This window comes from Thunnus thynnus, chromosome 18 (genome assembly GCF_963924715.1).
Source record: "Thunnus thynnus chromosome 18, fThuThy2.1, whole genome shotgun sequence".
Lineage (NCBI taxonomy): Eukaryota > Metazoa > Chordata > Actinopteri > Scombriformes > Scombridae > Thunnus > Thunnus thynnus.
In genome coordinates this window covers 26,126,575-26,146,403 of record NC_089534.1, presented here as the reverse complement: position 1 = coordinate 26,146,403, position 19,829 = coordinate 26,126,575, and the positions used below count along the sequence as shown (strand labels likewise).

The window sequence follows — 19,829 nt, the reverse complement described above, 5'->3', positions numbered from 1 at the left end:
ATACAGCTTTACTTTGGCATGTCTGCACCGCATTACAACACAATAAGGATATTGACCTGTACGTTTGATATGAACAAAATATCTATCTTACGACATAAAGAAATGCACATAAGGTTGTTTCCTTTGTGTGTCAACTGTATTTTTGTAAATAAAGAACATAAAGTAAATCATGGAAATAAAATGTTTTTATTTTTTGATTAAAAAAAACAAAAAAAACAAAACTGTACACTATACCTCAACCAAGTGCCAGGAGGCCAGGTGTGGGTGTGTGTGTGTGTGTGTGTGTGTGTGTGTGAGAGATGTAAGGCCAGGTTTGTTCCCTGCAAAGACTGTCGCCCTGATAACCTATTCTGCTGGTTCCAAATTGAGAACGATGGAGCTGGATTCATAAATGAGTTTGGGGATCTGAAATTTGACAAATTCCTTCCGCTGGGGCGACAGTCTTTGCAGAGAAGGAACCAGGCTTTTGAGGAAAAGCTTGACCTCTGAGGGGGGAGGTGGAGAAGGCCTTTTCAAAGCCTCCAGAAGGAGTACTTCTATCTCGCGCTCCCTGTCACTCCCTCTGGTCCTCTTTCAGGTCCTCTTGGTCACTGTATGAAATCGAAACACCATATTTCCATCAATGTAATAGTTTGTAGAGCTAATATTTACTGAGATCAGGCAACAGACAAGAGCCATGAATCAAACATGAAAGGAAATGAATACAGTAGTGAAAAACATGTCATTCATGCAGAAATTATACTCATACCATAAAAAAATGCAATCCAACTCTTCTGACTCTGCCTCACAGGCTTCAGAAGACTGATCTGACTTGTCTGTAGTGAATATAATAAGACTGTCTTGGTTTTTGTTTTGCAGACATATGATTGTCTGACCATTCTAGCTTTCAGTGTCAATTACAGCACATAAAGCATTTTACAAATGCAACCATATTAATACATCATACAGTTCCAGCCATAATAATATCTAGCCTTATGGTAGATCAGAAACAAAAACAGTTCGTTATCAATCTATACAAAAGATATTTCTTTGTTTGTGTGTGTGTGAGTGTCTCTCTCTTTCTTCTCCTGTCAACCAACCTCTGATGACAATCCCTGACGGTCCAGCTGCTGTGTCTGACACCTGGTCCTCATAATCTGCGGTCCTGTCTTCCTCGACCACCCACCCCATGTTACTGCTGGTCTCTATCGGCGTAACAAAGGGGTCGAGGAAAGACAGGACCGCAGGGTACTTCCACCTCTTGGCTGGCCCTGCTGCTGACCCATTCTTTCTCTCACTGTCCTTTCTCCTCTCCTTCAGATAAGTGTCCCTGAGGCCATTCCATTTCTTCTGACACACCTCACCTAGTGAGGCAGACAAGTAACTTATGCCGGGAAAGCCAGCTCTGAATGGTTGTCCTAACTGAGGCTAATGCTAGTGCTAACTTGGTCCATAGTAAAGTACAATTTATAGCTGGAATCACATATTTTCAAAACTTACCCAGTCGTTCTATCTCCCCGCTCACTTTCCTCCTAGCATTTTCTTTTTTTGTCCAGTCTCTCTAGATATAGGACATTGTGTCATACAGCTCTGGGTGACCACTCACCGCGACAATAAGTTTGTGCTCCATTTTCTGACTCAACAGCACGCCAGGACATCAGGAGAATCTAAACGTTGATAGGCTTTCTCAAGACAGCGTCATGCAAATTTCTTGCTGAAGTTGAATACGCAAATACGTGAATTTGTGTATTTGCACCATTCGTGGCACGTTATTTGCATCTTTAAATTGAATTTATATGTAATCTCATAACATGAAAAATTTTCTTAATGTTTGGTCTGGACACAACATAATGAATACATACAACTTAACAAATTACTTGAAAATATAATTTATGTAAAATAAATGTAATTACAAGTCAAGAAACAAACAAAAACATATCAATTATGTGTATTTCATCATCCCCAGCACTGAGTTGCACCAGTTATGTGTAAGCTGGCATGAGCCACTTGGCATCATAGCACTTTGTAGTAAACTAATGTTAGATCGATATTGAAATATCATATCAGTAAATTAGGTCTATACTGGATTACTGTTGTAAAATGACAGCAATTAATGAGAAAATGTTGCTGTGTGGCAGAAAAACTGCTGTTTTACCAGTATTTACCAGCTATTTTGACATTTTATGATTTACATTTAGTAATGCATAAATCACAACTTAGTAATATTTTACGTTGTAACTAAGTTTGAACACAGCTGGTGCAGATGTACTAGACACAACTGCCTTAATCCGCACTACTACCAATGACGCCAACAAGTTGTCCTTGAGCCAGGATTTGGCCCACAACACCCCTGAGGTTGATGTTGCAGTGGCCCTCTCCTTGGTCTTGGAAAATGGCACTGCACAGGGGGCAATACCCCAAATGAGACCTGTGGAGGAAGACAGATTATGTGATTGAGAAACTCAAAGCTGAACTAGATTTTAAGGTATGCCTTAGGTGACATTTCAATCCCGTACACACATTTTTTTATATGGCTTATGTTACGAACTTAATTCTTTTTAGAATCAAACGCTTGCTGCTGTCTTTAATGAGGATCAGATTCAGTACCTCAAGAGCAGGTGAGATAAAACTCCTTGGTATCAAAATCACTAAAAGTTGAGACTTACAATGAGTGGGGTTGGGTTGGGGTTGGCTTTAGGCTGTGGATTAATGAGGGAAAGAGAGAGACAGACAGACAGAGAGAGAGAGAGAAGGACGTCAACTACTTTAAGGGAGCTTCTGTGGGACGGCATTGGAAATCCCAGGGGTGACGGGGCCCTTTTTGGAGTACCAGGTTTCTAAAGAGAGGGTGGAAGATGGAAGAGGAAAGGGAGGGAGGCAGATAGTGTTAGTAAGAAACAAAAGTGTGAACTGTAAATGATATTTCAAAATACAACCAATACATGCAAAAGTTTGAACAGAACAAATAAATAATAATAATGTGTTTTTTTACACATAGATCCACTAGAATCAAGAGTCCAACAGCGGTCATCTGCAAAAATCAGCAACTGTATGAAAATAAGGGTTACCACAGGGTTGAATGCAGATGAATACTTGAGACAAGTATGGGCTCGACAACATTTTTACAGGAAAGACTAAGTCATTTTATACTTGATGCACCACAATTTTACAGAAAATGAGAGACACTGCAGTCCCACTTAACACTGACAATGTTTCAATTAGCTTTCTTGGTGAAAATTAGCAACTTAAGAAAACTGTCTTTATACCATTTATAGAGATGAATCTGTCCTACCCATCTTTCCAGACAATAACTTGTCATTTGGAATCCATACCATTTGGACCAGGCATCCAGTACACAATTCTGGATATGATGGTGGCAAAGCTGCAGTGATTTCCATCCAATGTGAGACTTACCGGTAACAAACCATACTGAAAAAAACAATAATCTCCACTGCCTTACATTAAAGACTTAATAGAGCCTGACCTAAAGTCACCTTGCCACCAACTCCCCATAAATCGGCTGCAAAACTCCTCAACACCATCTTTTCCTCTCTAATGAGGCAATATAAGAGGGTGCTACACAGTGACGTATAGACCCTTCCTTCTTTTACAGATTCCTTGGTGGTCTTCATTTGTTAGCTAATGTTAACTGGCTAACTAAGCTAACTTAGGAATATCGTCCTTTACATAATGCCATGAGTTATGTTTGTTTGTGTATATATATATATATATATATATATATATATATATATATATACACACACACACACACACACACACATATACATATATAATACATATACATATATAATGTAGTGTATGTATATATACTATATAAACATAGTGAACTTTCACTCTCTACACATACAGATATGAAATGTAAACTTTGGCATTTACATTTTATCAGATGTGGACCTCTTTTTCTACACAAACAATCACACAATCAAAATTTGCTCAGTTAAAGCTATAATATGTACTATTCCACATTAAAATGTCTAAAAACAACTAGACCTGTGTTATATATTTTGTCGCGCTGTGTACTTACATTATCTTACATAACCAAATGTTTCCAACAATTTTCAAACCCAGAGAAATCTGTTACTTTAATCAAAGTAACGGTCCATTTCATTTGGTCACCTGTCAATGGCGTCATACCCCTTTACCAAACAGTATGTAATATGCACAAGATAATATATTGGTGTTGTGGTTGTTTGACAGAAACTGTTATGAATTGACTTTTATCAGTTTTAAGCCACATTTCTCTGATAACTTTTTTTTTTTTTTTAGCTTTTTTAAATATATCTTTTAACTAGATGAAGGGATTTAAGTCATCAGATGTTATCAGAAAGACAATTTATCAGAGAAATAAGCTGGGCAAACGTTAGCAGTAGCTCGGCTAGCAGCCCATCATGGACGTCTGGTGCTTGCCAAACATCATCGGAGAAACATTGATTTTTTTACGTGAAACAGCTTCATTCAGTATTTTTATGGTTTTAATCCCCTTGTACGTTTATTTTTGGAGAGGAGGAGACCTCTGCGGATAATTCGACTCCTGGTAGAAACCTGCTGAATGTCTGTGTCTTAAGTTATCAGAGTAACAAGCTGAGCAAACGTTAGCAGCAGCTCAGCTAACAGCCCCTACCGGACGTTCGGTGCCAGCCGAACAGTGTCAGAGAGAGACACTGATTTTCAATGTGAAACTGCTTTATTCAGTGTTTTTACCTGTTTTAATCACCGGGTCTGTTCGTTTTGGAGAGAAGGAGACCTCTGCGGATCATTCGGCTCCCGGTAAAAACATCCTGAACGATGAACACTGGAGTAATCCTAACCTGAAGAAGCTGGTTGTTGAAGCTTGGCTATTGTTGCTCCTTTTCACTTTTTTGGATTGGCTCTTGCTCCCAAGACGGTCATCTTTTAAGTGTTCTTTTTTTCTGTCATCTTGTGTTTTTTTTGCCTCATTTCTCATTCTCAGCTGCGTGAATCTTTAAATGATTTTTTCTTGTACTCCACAGCATGACGGAAGCCTGCTGGAGAGTGCCTGAGCTTCTTTCTCCAAGATACTGACTGCGCTGAGGAGCTCCATGAGGGAGGACCCAGTCTTGGTCCTAAATAGTTCCTCAATTTGGTGAATGAAATCATTGGCTTCTTGGGAGAGACGGCAAAGACCACCTGCCTTAAACTCTTTTAAGGTGCATTTTTAACCTTGATAACCTTGATGTTAACATAAACCTGTATCAGCATCTTCGCCTGTATGGCCAAAATTGATGTTGTTGCCATTATCACCCCTTTCTGAACAGGCTTCCAACCTCCCTTTTGACGAATCTTCATCCCACGGAACAGATGGACGATGTCCTGGAGGAAGGTGATGGCCTTTTGGTATTCCTCCATCTTGAGTCTGCTCAGCACTGTAATTGGATGGTGGGATGACATGAGATCAAACCAATGATCAATTTGCTCCAGGAGCCATGCTATAATCAGATAGGACAATGGATGGTTTTCTGCCTGTACCATTGTTTCAGCCCAGCACTTGTTGCCTTACTGAATACATTTAGAACAGGACCAATCTTCATCTTATCAAAGTGACTTGGCTCGATGGCTGCAGCTGATAGATGGGAGCTAGTTTTAATGACATCCCTTCTTGAAAGGTCAGTAAGTCCTTAACAGGGACCACTGAAACCTCGTTAGAGAGGAGGTTCTCTTTCTTTACAATATCTTCAGGACTTATGAACACCTGTCCACAGACCAGACCACAGACCTTTTTAGATTTTTTTACCAGATATGGGAGATCAGGCATGAAATGGAGCCACCTGTCTGGTGTTGCCAGTTGTTGGACTGAGGTTTTATTCTGGTCGACCCCAAAGGATTTCCACATGGCCTGGTTAGGACTACCCATGTCAGTGCTGACATTAAGCACATGTAGCCCTATGGATGCTGCCCTCTGTATTATTTATATATTTTGTTAATTACTGGCCTGTTCTCTGCTCTGTTGGTACAATTGCCACTTTAATGATAGGCCACTACTTGCTTCCACCGTGTTGTGTTTCCAGCCAACATGAACGCACAAGCGTGTGTTGCTAGTACTACATACAGTTTGCCTGTAAGCATGTGCAACTCCACACTAGATGTGATTGCCATTTTATTCAATGTCAACACACACTCCCTTTCAAGCCCGGTCAATCCTTCTACCTTCAGTTTTAGAAAATCAAATTCCTGCAGGGTCTCGTAACCTGTTGGACCAGCAGCAAAGCAAATTTTTAACGCCTTCCTAATTGAGTCATTGCTCCATTTCATCCCTTTTGTGGTTAGTCTGCCTAATACTTTAATTTGGTCTTTTGAAAAAGTTTTCTTAAATTTTTGTCCCTAATTTTCATTGTCTTCTTGAGAGCTGCATTTTCCTTCATTATTTTTCTTAGTGCCACCTTTGCTTTTTTGATGATTTTTTCTTGTCTCTTTAATTTTTTCAGTAGATCTGATTGATTGGCTGCTGGCTCACTGGGTGGTGTCAGCTCTCCCCATCTCTCCTCACTAGCCATGTCCTCTCTTTCTTCTCTCTCTTTCCCTTCTCTCAGTCTCCTCATCCCTTTCCTTAATCTTTGAAACTGATGTAAGTGGAAGACATAACACTGTTAATTTTTAAATATTCAAAATAATATATCATTTAAACATATGAAATATTACTATAATTATTAAGAATTCATGCTTATTATACCTGTATCATCTTTAACACTATAGCTGTGATCAGCAGCTATGGGCTCTATATTTACAGGTCCAGGGGTGCATCATGGTGCAGGGGCCCTCCTCTTTTTGACCACAGGGTGATGCACAAAGATGGGGGAAATAGCATCTGCTTTCAGCCTAGTCCTGCCCTTTTTGGTCTTGACAAACTGGTCTGCCTTAAAATGTTCCTGCAGAGAGACGTGAGTTTACTCCCCACACATAACAACTCAGTTTTGTCTACCCACATACATATCCCATAGTGATTAATTGCACAGTATTAGGGAACACTTTATACTTATTGGACATGTATACACACATTACATATCTAAAAGAAAACAATGAACATGAGACAACTTTATATGAATTCATATCACATTGGTAACTGATGCCACTTATCATACTGTACGTTGCTAAACATCAGCAGTAAAACCTGCTGATGATCACAACTACTGAAATATGTTATGTATCAATGTAAAAATTAATGAGTGGTGGGGTGCATAAGAATTGTAAACAAAAAGATTCATTTAAATCCACTCCATTATTTGCAATGGCTTTCCTAAGATAACACACTTAACATCATGGTGGTGTAGCTGCTAGTCCATTAATTTATTGTGCTGTCAGTTGACAATCATTTATGGTCACCTGTTGGTCTCCTTCTCTCTTATCTGAAAGTCATAAAGATTACATATATCATTAATATTACATAGGCCCTCTGTTAGCATGGGATTACTGAAACCACCATGAATTATAGAAATGGCAGAAAATTATTCTAATCTGAATTTTGAAACATCCCTTCCCTTCCCCTCTCTCTAGATATATCAATGACCATTAGGATGTGATTGCTCTTGACTGACATTCAAATTTAAGAACATAAATAGAAAAGTAATAAAAAAGAACAACACGCTCTTTAAAAGGTAACATTAGTCTAAAATATGTCAACAAGGCAGGTAAGTTCACACAGTAACAGTTCATACTAATCCTCAAATATTAGCAAGTTTTACTTTTTAAACACATGGATGTTATTACATACGCATGTCAGTGTGCTATATAAATAGTATATAAATATTATAAATCAATGCATTTATTGAGTACTAATTACCAAAAATCGCAGTTCTGTCTCTCTATATCTATGCTTTCAAATTGCCTGCCAATAACTTCCTGGAATTATGTGAAGTCTACATGAATCATGTAACGAAGCATTTTGAACTTCCGTTGACGTGACTCTCTCTTTATACGGCTCTGGCCTTTGACGACAACACACTGATTGATTGAGACTCATACAGACAAATCAGTGTTGAATTCAGACACATGGTGCATTGTTTATGCTTTTGTATTGGGTTAGGTAATAATGGTTCTATGTTCTATGAGAGAGAGTGGCTGCACCAGAGATAGACTCCTGAATACGTCTCAAACTTGAACCTAAACAGTGGGACATTTTGCAAAATAACCTTCAAATAATCTTCAGAAAAGAATCTTAGGAGGAGATAACAGCATCAGCAAGAACAGAAGAGGAAATATCATCTTTGGATATATTTTGTAAATCAAAACAGCCAGCTTAGCTGTCAACTGCTAACTGCTACCTGCCACTGTTACCAACATTCCAAAGGAGAAACTGCACCGAGGAAGCTAACAGAAGAGTTATTTTGTGAAGAAAAGAAGAGAAATTAAGGGGTCCTTGTTGGTGGTATTCTCTCTCTCTATCTCCATGAACTGGTGTGATGCTGGCACGACTGACATTTGTGACCTCTCCTATTTCCAACTATGCAGTGTCTTTGTCCATGTCCATGTCTACGTCTGTGACATTGTGTGGAGTGCAAGGGAAATATGTCAATGATCGTCAGTTTCTTTTAGACATTTGTAACACTTGTAATGTAAGATTTTTGCTACGAGAAATACTGGCTGGGAGCTAAATAATCTGAGCACGCTTGGTCTGCTATGCCCAGTGGTCCTAATTGAGACCATGGCCTTGCCTGGGGCTGTGCTGGAGGGGAAACATTGAAAGCGGAGCAAGCTGGGCAAGTGTGGAGGAGTGCAAGCTAGGCTAACTGTTAACCCATACAAATCGGCAGTTCCAACAATCATGTCACCTAATGTTCTCTGGACAGCAAATTGAATTATATAACTCCCTCATCAGTGCTGGTCACTCGATGACATGCAGGAGCTGTCTACATCAAACTGAGACATATACTTTTCTCTCTAAATGCACTTTAATGCACTGTGCTGCTAACTGCTCGTTCTTTTATTGTTGTTTTTTTTCTCTTGGGATTTATATGTTTTTATCATTTTGTAAAGGGAATTTTTAGAGATATAGTATATCTTTATCATTTCTGTTGTTGCTCTGCTGTGGGCTGGGAGGAACAGCAAAAATGTGTGCGCGTATGCAAATACAGAAAAAAATGACAATAAACTAAATCTTGAATCTTGAATGAGTGGGACAGAACATGATAAACGTCTATGTAAGCACTGAATTAATATTTTAATTGTGGTGAAAATTGGGACAATTTGGTAGTTAATGTTAAAAACCGGGACATTTTAATGTTTTACAGATATTTGTTGGGACACCCAGCTTGAAACTGGGACAATCCCTGACAAACCAGGTCTGGTCACCGTAAATGTCCATAATGTTAGCAAGCAAGGCTAACTAGCTTCAAGTTTTCCAACTAGATTACAAACTTAACAGCACAATAGGACCTCCTAAATGTTGAATGTTGTGAAATTGCTAATTAGTAGGTAATGTATTGTGATTTTGTTGAAAAATTGGGGAAAAACAACTTATATCTATGTTTGCAAGCTATACTATGACGTTCTTCAGTCATTGGCGTCCCTTAGAAGCTAACAGTGTATTCCCTAGCAATGCTGCCTCTCTGCTGTCAGTCAACCAGTGCCATGGGAAACGCCCAAACCTCAGGGTTTTTGATGCTCTTTTCAAGAATGTTAGAGGTGGGAATCTTTGGGAATATAAAGATTAGATTCAATTCCAACTCTATGTGTCACGATTCGATTCAGAATCGAAATAAAAAAGGAGGCAGTATTTTCAGGGTCTTATTCCAATGTACCAAGCCTGCTAAATTGCAATGACACATGACTGGCAGTTAAGCTAAGTGATCTTGATGAAGATCACTGTGTGTGAGATGAAGCTTTTTTAATGGATAAAATGTATTAAAAAATTGTAATTTACTGACCACCAGTGGCTAAATATCAGTTTTAAAACAGAAATAGATCTACACGTTCTGGAGGGAGAAATTATTTTAAAAAGTGTTTCAATGTGCTGTGCGTATAGTCTGCCTCCAGCAGTGGAGAACATCTCGCTGCTGCAGTGCATGCACAATAGCTGCAATTTATACTTCCTTAAACTAAAAGTGAGGAGAGTTAAAATTTCAGTTTGACTTAGAAGGTGCCCTGTTTAGGTTTAAACAAACAAAAGTTATATATACCTTTAGTGTTATACACCCAAATGCACTGCGTGTATCCTTGAGGTCTAACAAACATGTTGAATGGATTTCCTTCCTCATGAAACATTTCAAAGTGTGTCGTCTTCTTCCTTGCTTTTGCAGGTGCATTGCTGCATATCCTTTGCGCACTATAGCCACTGTTGATCAGTGGAAGAGTGTGCAAATCATTTGCTATAACTGAGTATTGCATGACATAAATTATTTACTATCACTGTTAAAGTGAGGAAAAAGTATCTGATGAAATCACTTGAAGTGCTGCATAAAAAATATTGTGTATATAGTCATGTATTCTATTTCTCCACACTGTTATTTACTTGGGGGTGAATTCGTGAGTCATCTAAATGGGATGGTCACACAGTTGTCCATAGACATAATACAAATGGATGCTTCATTTCGAGCTGTACACACAGTCAAACTGATGGTGGAAAGTATTCATTGGCCACCTACTGAAACAGCTAGAACTGTTTTTCAGAGAAAGAGTTGAGGTTACAAAGATGAATCATACTGCTCTTGAAAGACTGCCAAAACATTTTGGCAAAATGTTTTGTCTCAGTCTAAAGTCTATAAAAGTTTTAACAAGCTTCGGTGCTGAGGAATTTTATTTTTGGCTGCATGAAAATGATTCAGAAACAGCATGTAGGTCATCATGAGATGAGACATCAAGATGCAATTTTTATTGGTGTTGTATGGATATTTAAAGGCTCATCATTTCTATTTAAAGGCACCCTGTAGTACTTAACAACCTGTGGCACAATGGAGCAATGTTTTGATGATGGGGTTTTTGCTTTGTTTGTATTTCGTGTTCTGTGTGAGCCCGAAATGTAAGGCGCCGCAATTCAACAGTTTCATGCTATTTCACATATAGAGCTGTGAAGTGGGAAGATTTGCTGGTTTCCAGAAGTATTTTTCCCCCGTTTGACATTTAAAAATTTTGTTTAACGGTGTTCTAATGTTCCTCAACGTAGAAACACATGAGGCTCAACTTTGTCTCTGAGAAATCACGGTAACCATGAACTTTAGCCTCCGTCGCTACAGATAAGAAGAGAGTCAAAGATGCACAATTATAGCTGTAACACTGTCATTAAAATTAAAACATAGCTGCAAAGTTGCCAAATTGATCCAGAATTTACTCAGTACCTGAAATGCACCTTGGGAGTTGTAGTTTACTTCCCTACTTTAATTGTTTTGTATACATACTTTAAAAAGTTACCAATATTTTTGAATCTTAGATGCCTGAAATCGTTCCACTTTGTAACTCTTTAGTTATAATATAATTAGAAAGAAAAAAGAAACTCACCAAGAATCATGGTCTCACCAGCAAATGTGGGTGAGAAGATAGCTAGCCATTGTTAAAATCAATGTAAACAATTCAAAATATTCAAACATTTTAATATTTTCAAAATATTTCTAAAAGGGAGCTTTGGAAATGTTCTATAAGGAAGGAAATGCACTCTTGATTTTCACATGAAAAGTACACAGGGTACCTTTGAGACATTTAAGACCTTTTACTTTATGAGATGGGTGAAGAGGAGACTGCAAGGCAGACCCAGAACATGCTAGAGGGATTACTTAACACTTGGAGGATGAGGCTGGGGAAAAAGATGGATGACCGCCAATGCAGCTTTGACCTGAATCAATATAAAGATACATTTATGTTTACTGACATTTCTGAACCCAACAACAACAAACAGTAGCATTAACTTTTAGTTTCGTCCACCCACAATGCTACAGTAAGACTATGAAGTTAGTTAAGGTAAAGAACTGAAGGTGATGTTGTGTTCTGAGTCACCTCATGTGTCAGCTGAGCTTGCACACTGCCATCACCATTTGGGTGGCGCATTTAAGCTGTCAAACTAATTTGCTCATTCTGTGCTGCTGCTCATGCAACTCTCAGCTCGTCACCACAACTTGAGCATCCACCTGTTCCCTGTGGCAGACTACACTGATTTCTGTCTGTTTTGAATTATGATGGCAGGCATAGAAAGGCTAGATGCTAAAGACAAAAAGAAAAAAGTTTCCGAAAGAATTTGTGGCTGATATATTGTAGGGATGTGCAGAGAGCCCAGTATTTGTATTTGTTTGTATTCTGTATTTGTTGAGGCAGCAAAATTATTTGTATTTGTATTTGAATAAAAGTGGAAAGACGCTTAAAAATCCTGTTTTTGTTTTTATTACGCTTTTAATTTTAGAAAATTAAAGTGTTACAACAAGTGTTCATGAATAAATTACCTTATGAAGAAGGTCCCCACACCAGGTCTCAAACTGGAGTCTCCCAGATCTTAGACAACTGTGCTGACTACTGAGCTAAAACTTTACTCATCGCCTCATTGCAGACAGACCTCCACCTATTTACAGACCCATAACACAGAGACAGCACAGCGTGTAATGTGTAGGGAAGAATGTCAAAGGAGAATATTGCTTTGCACTTTTCATTTATTGCCTATTTTTTACAACCTAACTTTGTGGAAAGGAGAAAGGTAACAACAGGTTATGGGGAGTCCCTTTGTGCACTTTGTGAGTGTCAGTAGCTCAGCTGTATCTCTTGGGAAGACCCACAACTCCAGGAGTGATGTCCAAATTAGGAAATGTGCGTCATGTAGCAGGTGGATGTGACTCCCCTTGTTGAGACCTGCTGATAGACGTAACAGCAGACCAGAGGAGAGAGACTGAGATAGCGATGTAACCAACCTGTGCACTGGTATTTGATATGTTTTTTTTTCTTCCCGACAACAAATAATTTTTAAAATATTTGTATGAAACAAATATTCATAAAAAAACAAAACATAAACACAATTTGTGCTTTGCCGAATAACGAATAATTGTTTAGTCTACAAAATGTCAATAAAACTGAGAAATAAAACTCAGAAAAGCATCAAATCTTCCCATTTGAGAAGCAAAAAAGAGAAAAAGAGAAGACTAATGAAGATTAATTAAATGTGTTTCCAGTAGTTTTAGAAGTACAGGTACTGTACGTGTAGTGTGTGTATATGTGTATGTGTATGTGTGTGTGTGTGTGTGCATTTATAACTACCAAACTGATGAACTGAAACACTCAATTTTTATACTGACACACTCCTTTCTCTAATTTCCACCCCTCTATCTCTGTAACACACACACACATTAGGGGAAAGACACTATGCGGTGTAAGCAGCTTCCTCTCTAAGAGATGTCCAGGCTTTATTGTCACCCAGCTATTTCTGTATGTGTGTGTGTGTGTGTGTGTGTGTGTGTGTGTGTGTGTATGCAGACAGTACAAGTCTGAATGTTCTTGTTATTTTAGTCTTCCCAGAGGCTGCATTTCACTTCACACTCAGCCGGCCTGACTCAAGCATGTACACCAGTGTGCCCAGAGATGTACATACATGTTTGTACTGTACATATCAGTGCAGAGATACACAAACATGCTCAATGCAACACTGAGTGCCATTGTCTTCATTGGAACCAGACAGTATCTCTATAAACACACTGAGTAGATGATAGATGAAGTAATACTGCAGTTAGGTTCTGCTAAGTGTTATATCTGTACAAATGATCTCCTGACCGTGGTAAATCAACAGCAACACACAACATGAACAGCACAGCCATACAAAATATAATAATATCCTGGCATACAGCCACACAAAAACACTTCTAATATTAAATCCACTCATGGTAATTCATAATGGCACAGTGGCATAATGTGTCTGTGTGTGTGTGTGTGTTTCAGGATGCATAATTAAAGAATCTATTCTAACTATCAACTTTAATTTACATAATATGAAAAGCAATAATATTACATTCATAGGAACCGGTATCAACCTCTATTTAAAAGTTTGTAATATTATATCATCATGTGTGTCTTTGAACTTTTACATCAACTGTAACAAACTTTTATAGTTAATATTTTCTAATTTGACAAAACAATCTCAACTCAAGCTCCACCTGCTAGCTTTCACTCAGTTGTAATAGAGACGGATCTGTTGACATGCTAACTCAGCAGCTGTTATGATGTCATGTTGGCTTCAAAGTTAAATGATTTGACTTGCAATTTTCCATATTTTTCTTACTGTCAGCAACTCTCATGTGCAGAGCCAAACCAACAATGAACTCATGCCAGTTACAAGTAACACAACCTTTTGACTTTGTACTATATTGTAAATTCATGAAAGAACTAGTACAAAGTGAAGAGGTTGTGATATGTAGAAAAACAAGCTAGTGAAGCTCTGTAAACAGAACCATGTTCCCGTGCATGTGCAGTGGTGTCTGCCGTACTAGGAACCGTTCTCCTGAGGGTTATCTTGTCACTGTTTTTATTCTTTAGAGCCTATTTTAAACAAGCTGCGGTAACCATTGTCTTCAGGGAGGAATGAACATGTCACACAGTAGTGTGGCTCATTGACATCTTTTTAATAGTTTTTGGTTTAAAACACGGAGGAATAAGATATATCAGGCTTTGGACACACACACAATACTTGTAAGTAGGATGAGTTCATTGTTGTTTTGGCTCTGCCCATGAGATTTGTTGACAATAAGAAAAATATAGAAAATCTCCAGCCTTATCCTTTAACCCTGAAAGTCTAAGCTTGGAAAAAGTAGTTTGACAAATCCCAACCCAAGGTTCACTTACTAGATCTTCTGGAGCTTTCAGTCATATCTCAAGGTATTCAACTGCTACTGAGCTCACATATTTACAGATTCTTCTCTGTGACAACTGAGTGATGAAGACTGTGATAAAATTGTCATGAATTTTGCTTGGGTATTTATAATTTTGACAAGATGTTTTGGTGACCCTCTGACTTTATTTCCATTGACATTATCTTGTTCAAACTTTCAATTCTACACCGAAAAATAGGAATTAATGTCAACTGTCAACTACACAAACATGTTTTCTCATAATCTAGGATAATAGGCAAAGGCCATCAGATTTTGCAGTTATTTCATGCTCTCAAGGTTGAACTCATTTTATTTGAATCTTTAGTACTTGATTGATGCATTTTTAAATATAGTTCTTTGATTAATGTGAAAAACATTAATTGCTCCTAGCAACTGCCACTGCAGCTTCCATTTAAACTGAAAAACAAAGCAAAATAAGCTTCACTTGCAGCAAGAAATCAGCTAAATGAACACGATATCAGCTGAAGACTGAATTGAAACAAAATGGCATTTCAGTCTTATTATCAGGCTAACTTTGACTTCATGGCTAAATTACACTTATTATAAAAAGGAAAAAAATAGCAAATTGTTTGCCATTATTGAGTCATACAATGTCTCATCAACATGGTTCTTTGACAATACAATCCCAACTCAATGTCCACCTACTGGCTTTTTTCCAGAGTTTGCTTTGCATTGAAATCATAACATCAATCTAACATGTCGACAGATCCATCACCATGACAACCGAACAAAGTCCATCTGCTGATGAAGGTTTGAAAAGGTGTCCTAGAACATGTGTAGTTCTAGTCACATGTCAAATGAAGACATGTCTGAGTAGCCCAATCAAAGCTTTGCTTTGCCTTTTCCGTGTTGCTGTGATCAGAGTACTGTAATCCCACATCACAGTCTACATGTAACCCACAGCTTGTCAACCTGGTGTCTTAGTAAATGTTGAAGTCTGGCTCATAATGTAAACACTCATACTGTAAGAGAGTCATTGAGTCATTACAAACACACACACACATACACACACACGCACACATATCCACACACACACATTCAAATCCCCATCAAAAATAGGTTACCTAGGAACAGATGTAAAGCTCAAAGGAAATGAAATTCTGCCACTGAAGATTTCCTCCAGAGACTGTATGTGTTTGTGTCTATGTATATCTGTGTGCATTTTTCACCACACATGTAAATAGTGCGTGTGCGTCTGCTTCACGGATTCCATTTTTATTAGTTACGGTGTCCTTATCCTGCATAAACAGATGAAAGGTTGGCATGCTAGACATGAAGCCAGTGGGGGATAGAGAAGGTATGAGTGTGTGTATGTGTGTATTTAAGAAAGATAGAGGAAGTGAGACTGTGAAAGAAGGAGAGAGATAGAAGACAAAAATAGAGAGGGATAAAGAAAAGAAAATCTCAGTGCCCTGTCTGGTGGTAAATTTATTGTGTTTGTGTGTATTGTACAGTATGTATGTGTTTGTGCCTTCCACACAACTGCTCCACTTGAATGAACCAAACTATACTAAATGCTCCAGATATTCAAATCAACCAGTGTAAAGTCTGTGTAAACGCCTCTGCTGTGATGTTTTTCATAGGGCTGAATATTTCACTTTCACATGAGGTCTAGTCTGGCCTGTATATGGACTCTGAAGTGTGCCACTACAGCAATTACCAGTGTTTCACAGTCATCAAGTATAATAGAACTTATCCCCTCATAGGGCTCCGTCTGTGCTTATAGAACTAGGGTTACAATATTGTAACCATCATTCCATCTCACACAGGCTCCTCCCTCTACTAGACTCTATGGGTACAGTAGGCAGAGCGTGATGAATGTTTGCCCTGCTGTGACATGCCTTCAGTCTGCCTCACTGAGCGTAAAGCAGCCTCCGTGGCCATGGCGCATGTGAAAACTAGGGGTGCAATGGATCACAAAACTCATGGTTCGGATCGTATCACGGATTTGAGTCACGGATTGGATCATTTTTCAGATCAGCGGAAAAAAAAGAAAGAAAAAAGAAATGCTCAGTTGTTAAATTAAATTGCAATATGAGTCATGATACCTTCCTCCTTTAAACATGGTAGTGAAAGAAACAACAGCCTGTGTCCAGATCATCAGAACTTGATGATAACTTATAAACATAAACACACGTCTTGTCCTGCAGCTTAGTTTGTTGAATAAGCCACCAAACAAACATTCACCGCTAACGTCTGTTAGGGAGGGTGTGGGAACTTGCTCTGTTGGCAAGTTGTATTTTATTTTAATGAAAGGGGAGTGTTTTGCTGTGAAGACACCAGCAAAATGCTCAACACACCCTAAGATGCAGAGCAGATACACCGTTGCTGAAGTGAGAAAGATGAAAGGGGCAGCAAAGTGCTGCCTTATATACTGTGATACATCCTGATTGGCCATCTATGTACATGCAAATTTCAGTGGGTGATTGTGTACGTGTGATTGGAAGAGAGTATTACCCATAGAGTCCAGTAGAGGGTGGAGCCTGTGTGAGATAGAACTACAATCTTCAGCTGGTGACAGCATACAGCAGCTACATGGGAGTAACTGGAGGTGAAATTTCTCATGGGAGGTGGAGAAAGAGGTTATTGTTTGTCCATCACTTTCCCCACAGGGATTTTTCCCACTGATCCAAGAAATCACAGTTGTTGCAGTGTAAACTACAGCAGTTCACCTTTCTCTATCCTCCCCACTGGCTCTGCAGGAGGACACAAACACACACACACACACACACACACACACACACACACAACACAGAGGGAGAACTGCATCCTTGTGGGTTGTGGGGTCTATTTCGGGAGCCCCAATGTCTGATTCAGCCCCGGGACTCTTTGTTAACAAGTAAACACAACCTCCACAACACATTCACCCACATCCACAGAGTACTGCATGAATGAGAGACACACACACATTGAGCTGTAATTTTAGCATCTTTCTTTTACAACTCAAAATAAAGCAGAGTTCAGCAAGATTGTAGTCAGCTGTGCTGCTGTGGGAATACAAGTAAAAACAACTTTCACAACAGTCCTTTGCTTACATCTGAAAGTTTAGTGTCAGATCTTTTGGTTTTCTCATTTTCCTAACATGACTTAAAGACACCTAGTAGGTCCATATGCTCCTCAACAAGTGTTAGTGCTTTGTTAAATCCTTACACTTTTCATTTCTTGATACTGTTTTGCTCAAATTTGACATGATGAGTAAGGATGAAAAATAATGCTGTGAAAATCATTTTACTGTCATTACAATAAAAGTTGTGAAGAACTTTAGTGAGTTCATGATGCAAACAAGACAACAGGACAACAGTCACCAAAACATACAAATAAATCCATCAATATCCTGAAAATAAAATAAAAAACACCATAAATGATTGCAATCTTACTTCTTTACTGTCATCAATCAGACATTTCAAACATTTCTTTTATAATTGTTCCCTGAAACCTCTTTTGTACTTTTGGGGAAATAATCTTAACTCAAGGTTCACTTACTAGCTTTTTCTGGAGATTTTGACATTCAAAAAAACTGAGAAAAGATGCAGTTGAGAACTCCTTAAAAAGCCAGTAAGTGAACACTGAGTTATTAAATCCCTACTGACAAGATCATTATCCAAATTACATTGAATGACAATATATTTACATTGAATGCCAATGTTTGTAAAACTGATTGGCAAAACAATCTTAATCAAGGTCCCTTTAGCTGTTCTGGAAATTTCAATTATATCACACAATCTTTCTCAGCAGATGGAGTTTGCCCAGTTGTCATGTCATGTTCAAATCTCCATATTTCTTAGGACTTCATGACTGTAAAGTTTACTGTAAAACAGTATTTGGTAAAACAGTCTCACCACATCTGTCCGTTCAGTAACCGCTCTGGAGCTTTTGACTGTATCATAAGATCTTCCTCAACAGATGGACTCGCCCAGTTGTGATTGGGCTCAGTTGTGATTATGATGATAGATGGAGCAAATTTCCATTTTCTCCATCTGCTGAGGAAGACTGTGTGATGAGATAAAAATATCTTTCCCATTATTGTTTCCAACGTCAAGAATGAACTTTCACTGTCAGTTTTCATTCTCAGCCTTACTGTCAAAAACCTCACTACATTAAAGGCACACTACCTACTTACCTACTACACTACCTACTACCTCCTGAGTTGACCTTCTGTAGATATAAGGTGAAGTGCAGAATTGCCCATTATGAATATAATTCTTTGGGATACTGGTCCCCCCCCCCCCCTTAGTTCTTCTGTACATTGTAAGAAAGTCTTAGATTAAAAAAAAAGACTCTATAACCATATCGACAAGGTTCAAACCACCCTCTCACAGCTAGACTTGCTTTATGAAGAGTTTTTCCATTGTGTTTCACCTAATTTCCAATAGCCTGTGAGTATTACGGTATGTGGTTTTGATCCATCTCTTAGAGGTCGGATCTGTTTTCTACACTTAAGTGGATAATTGAATTATTGGATGGGTTCCACCCCCTCAGCTGCAACTCTATTCATACCACCTGTGAAATGTGTATATGTTATGTGCCATGATGACAGTTAATGTTGGGTAAAACATGAAACATGTTGGTTTCTTAATGATAGTTAATGATCAGCTGAAATCAGGCCAACACAGAAAGATTTGGAAGAAGATCACAAAGCTTTGTTTTTTCCACGCTAGTTTAATGTATTTTATTCCCAAGTAAAGATCATCCTTAGGATACTACTCACCACCCCCTGTTTGACTGCTCTGTCCGCCATTTGTCTAGCTGATATTTTAATACACTACAAAATAAAAACTAGGTGCATAAACTTAGAACCAATGTAGGAGAAAGATACGCTTTATGTTTTTATTTGCAAAGACTCCACCTTGTACTCCTCACCACTAGTGTTTTGTGATATTGGTAAAAATGTATTATTTTTATTGTTATTGTTATCATGATTATTATTATTATTATGTCTACTTTAGAGCTGTGGTTCCCAAATGGTCCAGGCTCAGGGGTCAAATTTTCCCTTAGACATCAGGTTGCAGTCCACACTCAACCAACATA

General features: G+C 38.4%; 1 long non-coding RNA gene across 2 annotated transcripts; it reads left to right on the top strand.

Moving 5' to 3' along the window:
* The first annotated feature begins 4,344 nt into the window (after nucleotides 1-4,344).
* On the top strand, nucleotides 4,345-7,088 carry LOC137169260 (uncharacterized). 2 transcript variants are annotated; one of them, XR_010924426.1, is made up of 5 exons: nucleotides 4,345-4,767; nucleotides 4,992-5,168; nucleotides 5,277-5,341; nucleotides 6,447-6,583; nucleotides 6,712-7,088. It is a non-coding gene; the product is annotated as an uncharacterized lncRNA (long non-coding RNA). The 2 variants fall into 2 exon arrangements; XR_010924425.1 differs by having other exon boundaries at nucleotides 6,444-6,583.
* The last annotated feature ends 12,741 nt before the right edge of the window (nucleotides 7,089-19,829 follow it).